Consider the following 12,571-nt stretch of genomic DNA (forward strand, 5'->3'; position numbering starts at 1 on the left):
TAGAATTTAGTAGTGAAGCCATCTGATTCTGGATCTTCTTTGTTGTGGGGGTTTTCCATTACTAATTCAATCTCCTTACCACTTATAGGTTATCTTCATTTGGGGTGCTATAACTGAATATCATAGACTGGGTGGCTCAGACAGCAAACACTTATTTCTCATGGTTCTGGAGGCTGAGCTGATTAAGCTGCTGCCTGTCTGATGTCTGGGGAGACCACTGTTGCTGGTTTTCAGATGCCCATCTTCTTGTATCCTCACAAGGGGGAGAGCAGAGAGAGGAAGCAAGCTCTCTCATGTCTCTTCTTATAAGGACACTAACTATCTAATTACCTAGTTACCTCCCAAAGGCCCCATCTCCTAATACCATCATGTCAGGGGTAGGATTTCAACATATGAATTTTTGGGGGACACAAACATCTAGTCTATAGCATAAGTCTATTCAGATTTTCTATTATGTGCAAGTGTTTTATTTTAATTACTCCTATTTGAAAGTCCTTGTTTTTGCAGGACTTCGAGGCCTTTTTTTATCAACTCTTTCCACTCCTTAAAGTTTCCCACAAGTTTCGTCAAATTCATGTTGTCCTCAGGACTGTTTCAGAGTGAGTCCAGGTATGTCAGCAGATTCGTTGTCACTCCACCTCACCAGCAGTTTCTATCTTTGTGCAATATGTTGAAGCCACTAGCACAGTGCAACTTGCATAAATGGATAGGCCGAAGGTTCAGAGGGTGATGTTTAACCTCTTCCAAGTGGCTGGAGCCTTGCATTAGGCATGTAGGCCCCTGACAATGTTGCAGTCCAAGTATGTGTTCAATCTCATAGGTTAAAATCCTACAGGATTGAAGCAGCAAAATACTAGTCATTGCAGGATTATAATATTTATCAAAAGTTGAATAGTCAATTGAAGATGTTTTCTGGAGCACCTTCACTTTGTCTGCATATCATGAGCTATAAAAATTACTGCTGTCTGTGGCAAAGCTGATATTTGCACACCATCTGTCAACGAGGCCTGTCTGGAGGAAGAATCCCAGGAGCCTCTTGAGTAAAGATCAGTCATTGTTATCCCCACAACACAGAATGCATCTTCATGTTTCTTCCTTTTTGAAAACGTCAAGATGTGCCCTGCATGAATTTGTAGGTTTTGTGTGTTGTCGTTGACTCTAAAGGAACACTTCATTGCCAAACCACGATGTGGTTCTAGGAGTTTTAGTGTCAAGCCATAGAAAAATGCTGCATAATTAACCTGGTGCCATTCAATATATTCTTCACTGGTAATTCTAGTGTTCCCTAGAGATCCAGTATATACCGATGGACCGTTTCCCTGGGGGTTGTCTTTCTGTAAGTATCATTGAAAAACTATTTAAAGTCTTCAGAGCCCTGTGCTAGGAGGTGACACAATCTGATTGCAAATGCAAGGTCATGAGTCCAAAGAGATCATTGTCTGGTTGGACAGATTCATTCATGAAATGCTGTTCCCCAGCCCACAAGTTCTCATGCAGTTACACAAGCACTGGGTTTTTTGAGAGGAAGATCTTTACAGAGGAACAGTCAATTGAAGATTTTACCTTCAAGGACAGGAATGTGTAGGCCTGACCATAGAATTGTGTGGGGTCTCTTTGCCCCCCCCCACAGGCCTCGATGCTGCCCACTAGCCTCGCATGGTGGCCTCTGCAAACCTCCATTTCTTCTTGAGTAAGTTTTGGTAGAACATGTTTCTAGGAATTTGTTCAGTTCCTCTAGCTTAGATTATCTAATTTCTTGGTGTACAACTGTTAATAGTATTATTTCATAATCCTTTTCATCTCTATAAAATTGGTAGGAATGTCTGTACGTTTGTTTCTGATTTGACTCTTCTTTTATTCTCAATCTAGAGAAAGGCTTATCGATTTTGTTGAATCTTTCAAAGAACCAACATTGAACTTTGTTGATTTTCTCTTTCTCTCTCTTCTATCTCTGCTCTATTATTATTTCATTTTGCTAGCTTTGAATTTAGTTCTTTTTTTCAATTCCTTAAGAAGTAGAATTAGATTACTGATTTGAGGTATTCCTTCTTTTCTCAACATACACATTTACAGCTGTAAATTTCCCTGTGAGCGCTGCTTTCACTGCAGCCGCAAGTTTTGCTCTGCTGTGTTTTTCTTTTCATTTGTTTCAAGGTCTTTTCTAATTTCCCTTATTTCTTCTTTGACCCATTGGTTGGTTAAGAGTGTTTTTTAATTTCCACGTGTTTGTAAATTTTCCAGTTTTCTTTCCGTTTTCATTCCCATGTTTTATTCTACTGTGATTGGAAAAGATACTATGTATAATTTCAATCTATTTAAATTTTCTGAGACTTGTTTTGTGGCCTAACACATGGCCTATGCTGGAGAATGGTCCATATGTATTTGAGAAGAATGTATTTTCTCCTGTTCCGAGTGTTCTCTATGTCTGTTAGGTCTAATCAGTTTATAGCATTGCTCAGTTACCTCTTCCCTACCTGTCTGCTGTCTGCCTCTTATATACCTCATTGAAAGGGGAGTATGGAAGTCTCCAGCCATTATTGTGGAACTGTCTATTTCTCCTTTCAATTCTGTCAATTTTTGCTTCATATATTTTGGGGCTCCTTAGGTATGAATATGTTTATAATTGTTATATCTTCTTTCTGTATTGAAAGCTTTATCAATAGGAAATGTCTTTCTTTGTCTCTTCTAATCTTTCTTCATTTAAAGTCTATTTCTGATAATAATATAGCCACTTCAGCTCTCTTTTGCTTGCTATTTGCATGGAATATCTTTTTCCACCCTTTTACTTTCAACCTTTTTTTTTCTTTACATCTAAAGTTAGTGTGTTGTAGACAGCATATAGATGGGTTCTGGGTTTTTGAAAATCCAATCTGCTAATCTTTCTCTTTTAATAGAAGAGTTTAATCTACTTACATTTAATGTGATTACTGATAAAGATTTACTTCTGTCATTTAGCTATTTGTTTTTTGTGTGTCTTCTGTGTTTTTGTTCCTCAGTTCCTCCATTACTGCCCTCTTTTTGTAGTCATTTGGTTTTGTAGTGTACTATTTTGATTCCCTTCTTTCTTTTTCTGTATATTTTTTAAGTTATTTTCTTAGGCATTATCTTGGGAATTACAATTAACATCCTAAACTTATGACAATATGCTTTGAATAATATCAACTTAGTTCTAATATTATACAAACCCTCTGCTCTATCTCTACTGATTTCCTTTAGTTCTTTTTCTTTTTTTGAGGAAGATTAGCCCTGAGCTAACTACTGCCAATCCTCCTCTTTTTGCTGAGGAAGACTGGCCCTGAACTAACATCCATGCCCATCTTCCTCTACTTTATACATGGGACCCCTATCACAGCATGGCTTTTGCCAAGCAGTGCCATGTCCGCACCCGGGATCTGAACCAGCGAACCCCGGGCCGCTGAGAAGCGGAACGTGTGCACTTAACCGCTGCACCACTGTGTCAGCCCCTCCTTCAGTTCTTTGTCCATGGTTTCCTTTAGCTCCTTAAACATATTTAAGATCATTTATGTAATGTCTTTGACTAATAATTCCAATACCTGGGCTTCCCCAGGGATGGTTTCCATCAAACTCTTTATTTCCTGTGAATGGTCCATACTTTTCTATTTCTTTGTATGTTTTGTAATTTTTTGTTGAGAAGTGGACATTTTGAGCATCATGTTTTGGTAACTGGAAACCTAATTCTCCCACTCATCAGGGATTGCTGCATTTTGTTTGTTGGTGGCTGGATCCATCCTTTTGTGGCTTTTCCATACTATTTTTCAAAGTGTTTTTTCTTTGTTGTATGTGTTCACTCAAGTGTCTTTTCTGTTGTCTCTACAGTCAGCCAGTGATCTAACAAAGATTTCCTTAAATATCTGGCTCCCAAGAGAGAGAAAAAAATACATAGTCTGTTTAAATTCTCTCATGGCTGGGAGGCATTTCAGCCCATGGGGGTTGAAACAGCAGTCAACCTCCATGCCTGTGTCTCACTGATCAAAAACAGCAATCAGAAACCACAACCCTGACTTTTAGGGGACAAAGTCTTTATTTTTATTGCCCACTCTGGCTCCTGTAAACCACATTAGGAATGTGGGCTGCTGTCCCCATAGTTTCTTGTTCTGTGGCTGGAGGATAGGGAATGGTAGCCGCCATCTCACTAAAGCTAAAGTTGACGACAATTTACCAGCCTCTTCATCCAGCTCATTCCTGGATGCTAAAGTCTTCTACTACACTCAAGTTACGAGTTATTTGCTTCATACGGTTCCTGCCAATTTGACTGTTGCTTCCGTGGAGGGGTGGGCTCCTGGAGCTTCCTACTCCACCATCTTCCCTGACGTTGCTACAGTGGATTTTTGGATATTGATCTTGTGTTCTACAAACTCATTAAACTTGTTTGTTAGTTCTAATAGTTTTTCAGTGGATTCCTTAGGATTTTCTATATACAAGATCACATCATATGTAAAAAGGAATAGTTTTCCTTCTTTCTTTCTAATCTGGGACACCTTTTATTTCATTTTCTTGTCTAATTGTCCTAGCTATAACTTTAAGTAAATATTGACTAAATGTGATGAGAGAACACCCTTGTCTTGTTCCTGATTTTAGGGGAAAACCATTTAGTCTTTCACCATTAAGTATTGTGTTAGATGTGGGGTTTTCATAGATACCCTTTATGAGATTAAGTTTCCTTCTGTTCCTAGTTTGTTGAGTGTTTTTATCATCAAGGGGTGTTGGATTTTTGTCAAATGCTTTTTCTACATGAATTGACATGATCATGTGGTTTTTGTCCTTTATCTTATTGATATGGTGTATTACGTTAATTGATTTTCAGATATTAAACCAACCTTGCATTCCTTTGGATATGTCTCATTTGGTCATGATGTGTAATTCTTTTTATTTATGAATGGATTTGATTTGCTAATATATTTTTTTGGTTTTTTAGTATATATTTATAAAATATAGCCAGCCCTGGTGGTCTAGTGGTTAAGATTTGGTACTCTCACTGCTGTAGCCTAGGGTTGCTTCCCAAGTTGTCAGGAAGCTTCCTAGGGTTGCTTCCTGTCAGTTGTGATACTGTGGCAGCTGCATGTTGCTGTGATGCTGAAAGCTATGCCAACAGTATTTAAAAATACCAGCAGGGTCAACCATAGTATACAGGTTTCAAGGGAGCTTCTAGATTAGGCAGACTAGGAAGAGGGACCTGGCCACCCACTTCAGAAAAAATTGGCCCTGAAAACCCTATGAATAGCAGCAGAGCGTTGTCTGATATAGTGCCAGAAGATGAAAGGATGACACGGAAAGACTGGGCAGTTTTGCTCCACTATACACAGGGTTGCTAGGAGTCAGAATCGACTCAATGGCACTTAACAACAAATTCGTGAAAGATATTGCTCTCTTTTTTCCTGTGAGATCTTTGTCTGTTTTGGCATCAGGATAATACTGGCCTCAGAATGAATTGGGAAGCTTTCCCTGCTCTCCTAACTTTTGGAAGAGTTTGTAAAGGATTTGTATTAATTCTTCCTTAAACGTTTGTTAGAATTCACCAATGAAGCCATATGGTCCTGGAATTTTCTTTGTGGGAAGTTTTTTGGTTGCTAATTCAATTTGTTTACTTATTATAGTTCTATTCAGATTTTGTTTCTTGTTGAGTAAGTGTTGGTATTTGTGTCATTCTAAGAACTTGTCCATTTTGTCTGTTATCTAATTTGTTGGCATTCAGTTCTTTCTAATATTCCCTTATGGTTCTTTTTATTTCTGTAATGTCAGTGGTAATTTCCCCTCCTTATAATTTTTAATCATAGTAATTTGTGACTCTTGTTTTTTCCTTGGTTGGCCTAGCTAGAGTTTTATCAATTTGATTAATATTTTTAAAGAACCAGCTTTTGATTTCATTGATTTTCTCTATTGATTTCCTATTGTCAATTTTATTTATTTCTGCCGTGATTCTTTTTCCTTCCCAAAAGCCCCAGTGCATGATTGTATATGCTAGTTGTAAGTTGTTCTAGTTCTTCTATGTGAGTTGCCACCACGGCATGGCAGCTGACAGACGGGTGGTGTGGCTCCATGACTGGAAAACTCAGGTGCTGAAGCAGGCAGAGCGCCGAACTTTAACCACTAGACCATCAGGGTCAGCTCTCTGCTGTGGTTTATATAATTATTACTACTTGCTTTAGGTTTAAATTACTATTCTTTCTCTAGTTTCCTAAAGTGGAAACTTAGATTATTGATCTTAGCTCTTCCTCCTTTTCTACTGTATGTATGTAGGGCCATAAATTTCCTTCTAAGCACTGTTTTCATTGCATCCCACAAATTTTGAAAATTTGTATTTTCGTTTTCATTTGGTTCAAAATATTTCATTTCTTTTGAGACTTCTTCTTTGACCCGTGTGTTATTTAGAACTCTGTTGTTTAATCTCCAAATATTTTATAATTTTCCAGCTATCTTTCTGTTATTGATTTCTAGTATAATTCCACTGTGGTCTGGAAACATTTTTTGTATGATTTCCATTGTATTAGATTTGTTAAGATGTGTTTTATGGCCCAGAATGTGATTTATCTTAGTAAATGTATTCTGCCATTAATGGACTCCTCTATCTTCAAATTTATAGTAATCACACTTTTGTATTTCTCTATGGTTTTAAGAACCAAGTGTGTATCTCTAAACACTACAGTTTATCTTGCTTGTTTTCCTATTGTCTTTGATCTGTCTTAAATCTTTTAATCTATAGATGGCCCTTCTGTTCTTTTTTCTTAAACTTTATTTGTTAAGGAACTCAATCCTTTAACTTGTAGATTGCCGCAATCTGATTTTTGCTGATTGTGCAGTTAAACGTGATACTGTTGGTCAGTCTTGGTCAGCTCATATTTGACTTTTCATTTTGGTGGGACTATGTGTGGTATTATATTCTTTCAACAGGAGTTACTGATGGTCTGATTCTCTCTTTTGTAGTGTTAGCACCCACTGGAGCATCTTCAAGTTGGCTCCTCATTCTTTTTGATATGATCTTGGTATCTGATATGGCAAGATATTCCAGATACATTTTATGTATTTCCTGCTTCTCGAATCAGTCATTTCTCTAAGAATCCCTGGTGTTATTTCCTGGGAAGTGGTATTTTAACAGCACAATCTAGACAGTGGGGAATGAGTATTGCTCTTGGGCTTGTAATTGCTTCTAGGACGTTTTAGGAGACAGGTACACTAACAAAAATGTATTTTAGTAGCATTTGCCAGGTTTGTCCATTATAAAGTTATCTCCCTTTCCATAAGCTACTTTTTGGAAGCAAGTCAGTAAGTATAGCCCACATTCATGGGGTGGGGCATCAAGCTCCACCTCCTTGAGGAGTCTCCCCTCATTTTTAAACAGCTGTGCTATCCCTTACAATGTCAGAGCATATTGACAGAAGGTAGCACACTATACTCTCCCTTTAACCCTAAATTAAAAGGGGAATTTAATTTAATTTAAATTGATTCTAGAAATAACTATTTAATGCTTACCACCAGTCTTTATGTCAGTGTCTGTCTAGTCATTTTGCTTCTCTGAAACTTGTTCTCTACTGGATTCCTCAAGAAGGGCTCAGAGGTGTAATGCTCCTTAAGTTCTAGGATATGAGTAATGGTGTGCCCACAACTTTCATAGTTGAATGTCAGTTTGACTGACTTTAGTAAAATTTTTTAAATAAGATTCTTGATTCATTTACAGTTTACCTTTTTTTTTGACAAGGACATGGAAACTTTTCCAAGAAAGCGTATATATTTTTTCATTCAAACTAGCACACCAGTGCTTAAAGTCTTACTTATAAATTAACTTCTACCATTGTAATAGCGTGTGATTATTTTTAAAGCACTCTCAGGAGATTTGTGAGTAGCAGGTTGCTGTAATTATTGCATTCAGAGTGTGAATCATCCATGTTTTTTCTTTTCATTGCGTCTGTCTATATTCTCATAGTTAGTTTTCCAAGTTTTGTAACAAATAAGCACAAACTTCACAGGTTAAAACAACAATATTTATTCATAGTTTCCACGCTTCAGAGGCCCAGCATAGCATAGCTGCAAACCTGATCAGGGTTTTACAAGGCTGCAGTCATGGTGTTGGCCAGGGCTGGGATTCCATCTGAGTTCTTTTCTGGGCTCACAGGGTTTTTGGCAGAATTGATTTCCTGTTGAATTCATGGTGGCTTGTCATTTCAAGCCCAAAGGAGCGCTTTTCTGGCTTCCCAACACCAAAGGCAGGGTGGGCATAGTTGCTGCAATGGACAGGGTCAAAGCACCAGTCAGAATAGTCTGACTCCCACAGACCTATGGAGGTGGCTAACGAGTCATCGCGTTCCTAGATGTGAAATAGATAGGAAGCCTACTAAATTCTTACTTGATCTGTATAAGCAAAAATGTTCTAGGTCGGGCCAGCCCCAGTGGCTTAGTGGTCAAGTTTGGCATGCTTCACTTTGGCAGCCCGGGTTTGGTTCCTGGGTGCAGACCTACACCACTCATCTTCAGTGGCCATGTTGTCACAATGGCTCACGTACAAAAAAAGAGGAAGATTGGCAACAGGCCTTAGTTCAGGATGAATCTTCCTCAGCAAAAAACAAAAAGTTCTAGGTCAAGTGAACAAAAATCTAACTCAAATCATAAAAATACACAGTCGTGATTCCTCAATCAATGCCCAGACTTGAGCCAGTTTACCAGAGCTCCTTGAATGAAGGGGAGTCTGGGTCCCCTTGAGGAAGGACCCCAGTACACTACCAAAAAATTTATACTGTTAATCTTTCATCTAGCCTTTCCCAAAGGGACTTATGGCCTTTTACCTGAATAACTGCATTGAGGAAAAGAAAATATCCAGACCTTTCAGGAACTACTGGACACTAGCTGTGAACAGGCATTGATTCCAGGAGACCCAAAACATCATTGTGGCCCTCCAATCAGAGTAGGGCCTTATGGATGTAAAGCAATCAATGGAGTTTGAACTCAGGTCCATCTCACAGAGTGGACCCACTCAGTCCCCAAACCCATCCTGAGGTTTTTTCCCCAGTTCTAGAATGCATAATTGGAATAGACATCCTTAGCAGCTGAAAGAATCTCCACATTGGTCCTCTGACCTTTGGAGTGGGAGCTATTACGGTGGGGAAGACCAAGTGGAAGCCATTAGAACTGCATCTACCTAGGAAAATAGTAAACCAAAAGCAATACCTCACTCCTGCCAGGATTGCAGAGATGGTGCCACCATCAAGGACTTGAAGGATGTTGGGGATGGTGATTCCCACTACGTCCCCATTCAACTCTCCTATTTGGCCTGTGCAGAAGACGGGTGGATCTTGGAGAGTAACAGTGGATTATTATAAGCTTGACCAAGTGGCAACTCCAGTTGAAGCTGCTGTGCCAGATGTGGTTTCACTGCTTGAGCAAATTAACACATCTCTGGTACCTAGTATGCAACTGTTAATCTGGCAAATGGCTTTTTCCCTCTACCTGTTAATAAAGACCACTAAAGCAGTTTCTTTCAGCTGGCAAGGCCAGCAATACATCTTCCCTGTCCTACTTCAGGGTTATATCAACTCTCCAATCTGTTACAGTTTAATTTGCAGCGATCTTGATCACCTTTCCCTTCCACAAGGTACCACCCTGGTCCATTATATTGATGACGTTATGCTGATTAGATCTAGTGAGCAGGAAGTAACAACTGTTCCAGACTTATTAGTAAGACGTTTGTGTGTCAGAGGATGAGAAATAAATCCAACTAAAATTCAGGGACCTTCTACCTCAGTGAAATTCCTCGGGGTCCAGTGGAGTGGAGGATGTCAAGATATTCCTTCTAAGGTAAAGGATAAATTGTTGTATCCGGCCCCTCCTGCGGCCAAGAATGCGGCACAATGCTAGTGAGCTGCGTTGGATTTTGGAGGCAGCATACTTCTCATGTGAGTGTGTTACTCTGGCCCGTTTACCAAGTGAACTGGAAAGCTGCTGGTTTTCAGTGGGGCCCAGAACAGGAGAAGGCTCTGCAATAGGTGCAGGCTTCTGTGCCAGCTGCTCTGCCACTGGGCCATGCGATCCAGCAGATCCAGTGAGGCTTGAAGTGTCGGTGGCAGATAGGGTGCTGTTTAGAGCCTGTGTCAGGCCTCTATAACAAATCACGTCCCAGGCCTTCAGGATTTTGGAGCAAGGCCTGTCACCCTCCATGGATAACTACTCTCCTTTCGAGAAACAGCCATTGACCTTCTACTAGGCCTTGGGTAGAAACTGAATCTTTGACTATCAGCCACCAATTTATCATGCGACCTGAGCTGCCCATCGTGAACTGACTGTTATCTGACCCACCAAACCATACAGTCAGCCACGCACAGCAACACTCTATCATCAAATGAAAATGCTATCTTTGTAACTGGGCCTGGGCAGGCCCCGAAGGCCCAAGTAAGTTACATGCAGAAATGGGCCAAATGCCCATGGTCCCCACTCCTGCTATACTGCCTTCTCTCTCCCGGCCCTCAGCTGTGGCCTTGTGGGGAGTTCCCTGCAATCAGATGACAGAGGGAGAAAAGACTCAGGCCTGCTTTACAGACAGTTCTGCATGACATGCAGGCCCCGCTGGAAAGTGGACAGCTGCAGCACTACAGCTCCTGTCTGGGCCATCCCTGAAGGACAGTGGTGAAGGGAAGTCCTCCCAGTGGGCAGAGCTTCAGACGGTGCACCTGCTTGCTCATTTGCTTAGAAGGAGATATGGCCAGATGTGCAATTCTACGCTGATTCACGGCTGCAGCCAAGGACTGGATGGATGGTCAGGGACTTGGAAGGAATATGGTTGGAAAATTGGTGACAAAGAAATTTGAGGAAGAGGTATATGAATAGACGTCTCTAGACAAAAAACGTGAATATATTAGTGTCCTGTGTGAATGCTCATCAAAGGGTGACCTCAGCAGTGGCAGAGTTTAATAATCAAGTGGATAGAACGACCCGTTCTATGGATACCGGTCAGCCCTTTTCCCCAGCCACCCCTGTTGTCACCCAACGGGCTCACGAACACAGTGGCCATGGTGGCAGGGATGGAGGTTCTACATGCACTCAGCAACATGGCCTTCCACAATCCAAGCCAACCTGGCTGCAGCCACTGCTGAGTGCCCAATCTGGCAGGAGCAGAGATCAACGCTGAGCCCCCAGTATGGCACCATTCCCCAGGGTGATCAGCCAGCTGCCTGGTGGCAGGTTGATTACATTAGACTGCTTCCATCATCCCAACTGGAATAGAAACTCACACTGGATATGGATTTGCGCTCCCTACACACAATGTTTCTGCCAAAACTACCATCCGTGGACTTACAGGATGCCTTATCCACCACCATGGTGTTCCATACAGCATTGCTACAGATCAAGGAACTCACTGCACAGCAAGAGAACTGTGGCAAGTGGCCCGCGCTCAAGGAATTCACTGGTCTTACCATGTCCTCCGCCATCCTGAAGCAGCTGGCTTGATAAAATCATGGAATGGCCTTTTGAAGACTCCTTTTTAGTGCCAGCTAGGTGTCAGTACCTTGCAGGGCTGGGGCAAGCTTCTTCAAGAGGCTGTGTATGCTCTGTATCAGTGTCCAATATATGGTGCTTTTCTCCGGTAGCCAGGATTCATGGGTCCAGGAATCAAGGGGTGAAAACAGGAGTAGTACCACTCACTATTACCCCCTAGTAACCCAATAGCAATATTTTTGCTTCCTATTCCTATGACTTTATGTGCTGCCTGGCCTAGAGGCTTTAATTGCAAAGGAAGAAATGCTTCCACCAGGAGACACAACAATGATTCCATTGAACTGGAAGTTAAGATTGCCACCCAGCCACTTGGTGTTCCTCATGCCTCTGAATCAATGGGTAAGGAAGGGAGTTACTGGGGTGATAGATCCTGACTACCAAGGGGGAATTGGACTACTACTCCATGATGGAGATAAGGAAGAGTATGCCTGGAACACAGGAGATCCCTTAGGGTGTCTCTTAGTATTATCATGCCCTGTGATGAAGGTCAGTGGAAAACCACAACAGCCCTATTCAGGCAGAACTAGCAATGGACATCCATACATATGCATTCTTTACCACTGTACGGTATATATGGGCTGGATCCATTATCCATAACCTGAGACCTTCAGCAATGAAGGTGGAGTCACCCCGCCAGATAAAGAACCACAACCAGTTGAGGTGCTTGGTGAAGGCAAAGTGAATACAGAATGGGTAGTAGAAGAAGGTAGTTATAAATACCAGCTATGACCACATGACCAGTTTCTGTAATTGTCATGAGTATTTCCTCCTTATTTTGTTACGAATACATTTGTGTGTATAATCGATATATTAAGCAAATATCTTTGTTTTCTTTACCTTAATTCTCTTCTCATGTAATATAAGATATATTGACTGTAAATCATGCTATTTCAGCATTGTTAATTCTACATCATAGTATTTAAGTTACAGGATAACCAGGAGAAGAGTAAACATCACTCAAGGACGTTACCTCTTCTTCTGGGGATGGGGTCAGTGTGTTCGGGGTTGTACACAGGATAGTCACGTCATGTCCAGGTGAATTATGACTTATTATTGTGTCTATCTGGAGACT

General features: G+C 40.9%; 1 pseudogene; it reads right to left on the reverse strand.

Moving 5' to 3' along the window:
• Positions 1-471: 471 nt before the first annotated feature.
• Positions 472-11,014, reverse strand: LOC124238673 (archaemetzincin-2-like; annotated as a pseudogene).
• Positions 11,015-12,571: the final 1,557 nt, after the last annotated feature.

The sequence above is a fragment of the Equus quagga genome, chromosome 4 (assembly GCF_021613505.1).
Source record: "Equus quagga isolate Etosha38 chromosome 4, UCLA_HA_Equagga_1.0, whole genome shotgun sequence".
NCBI lineage: Eukaryota > Metazoa > Chordata > Mammalia > Perissodactyla > Equidae > Equus > Equus quagga.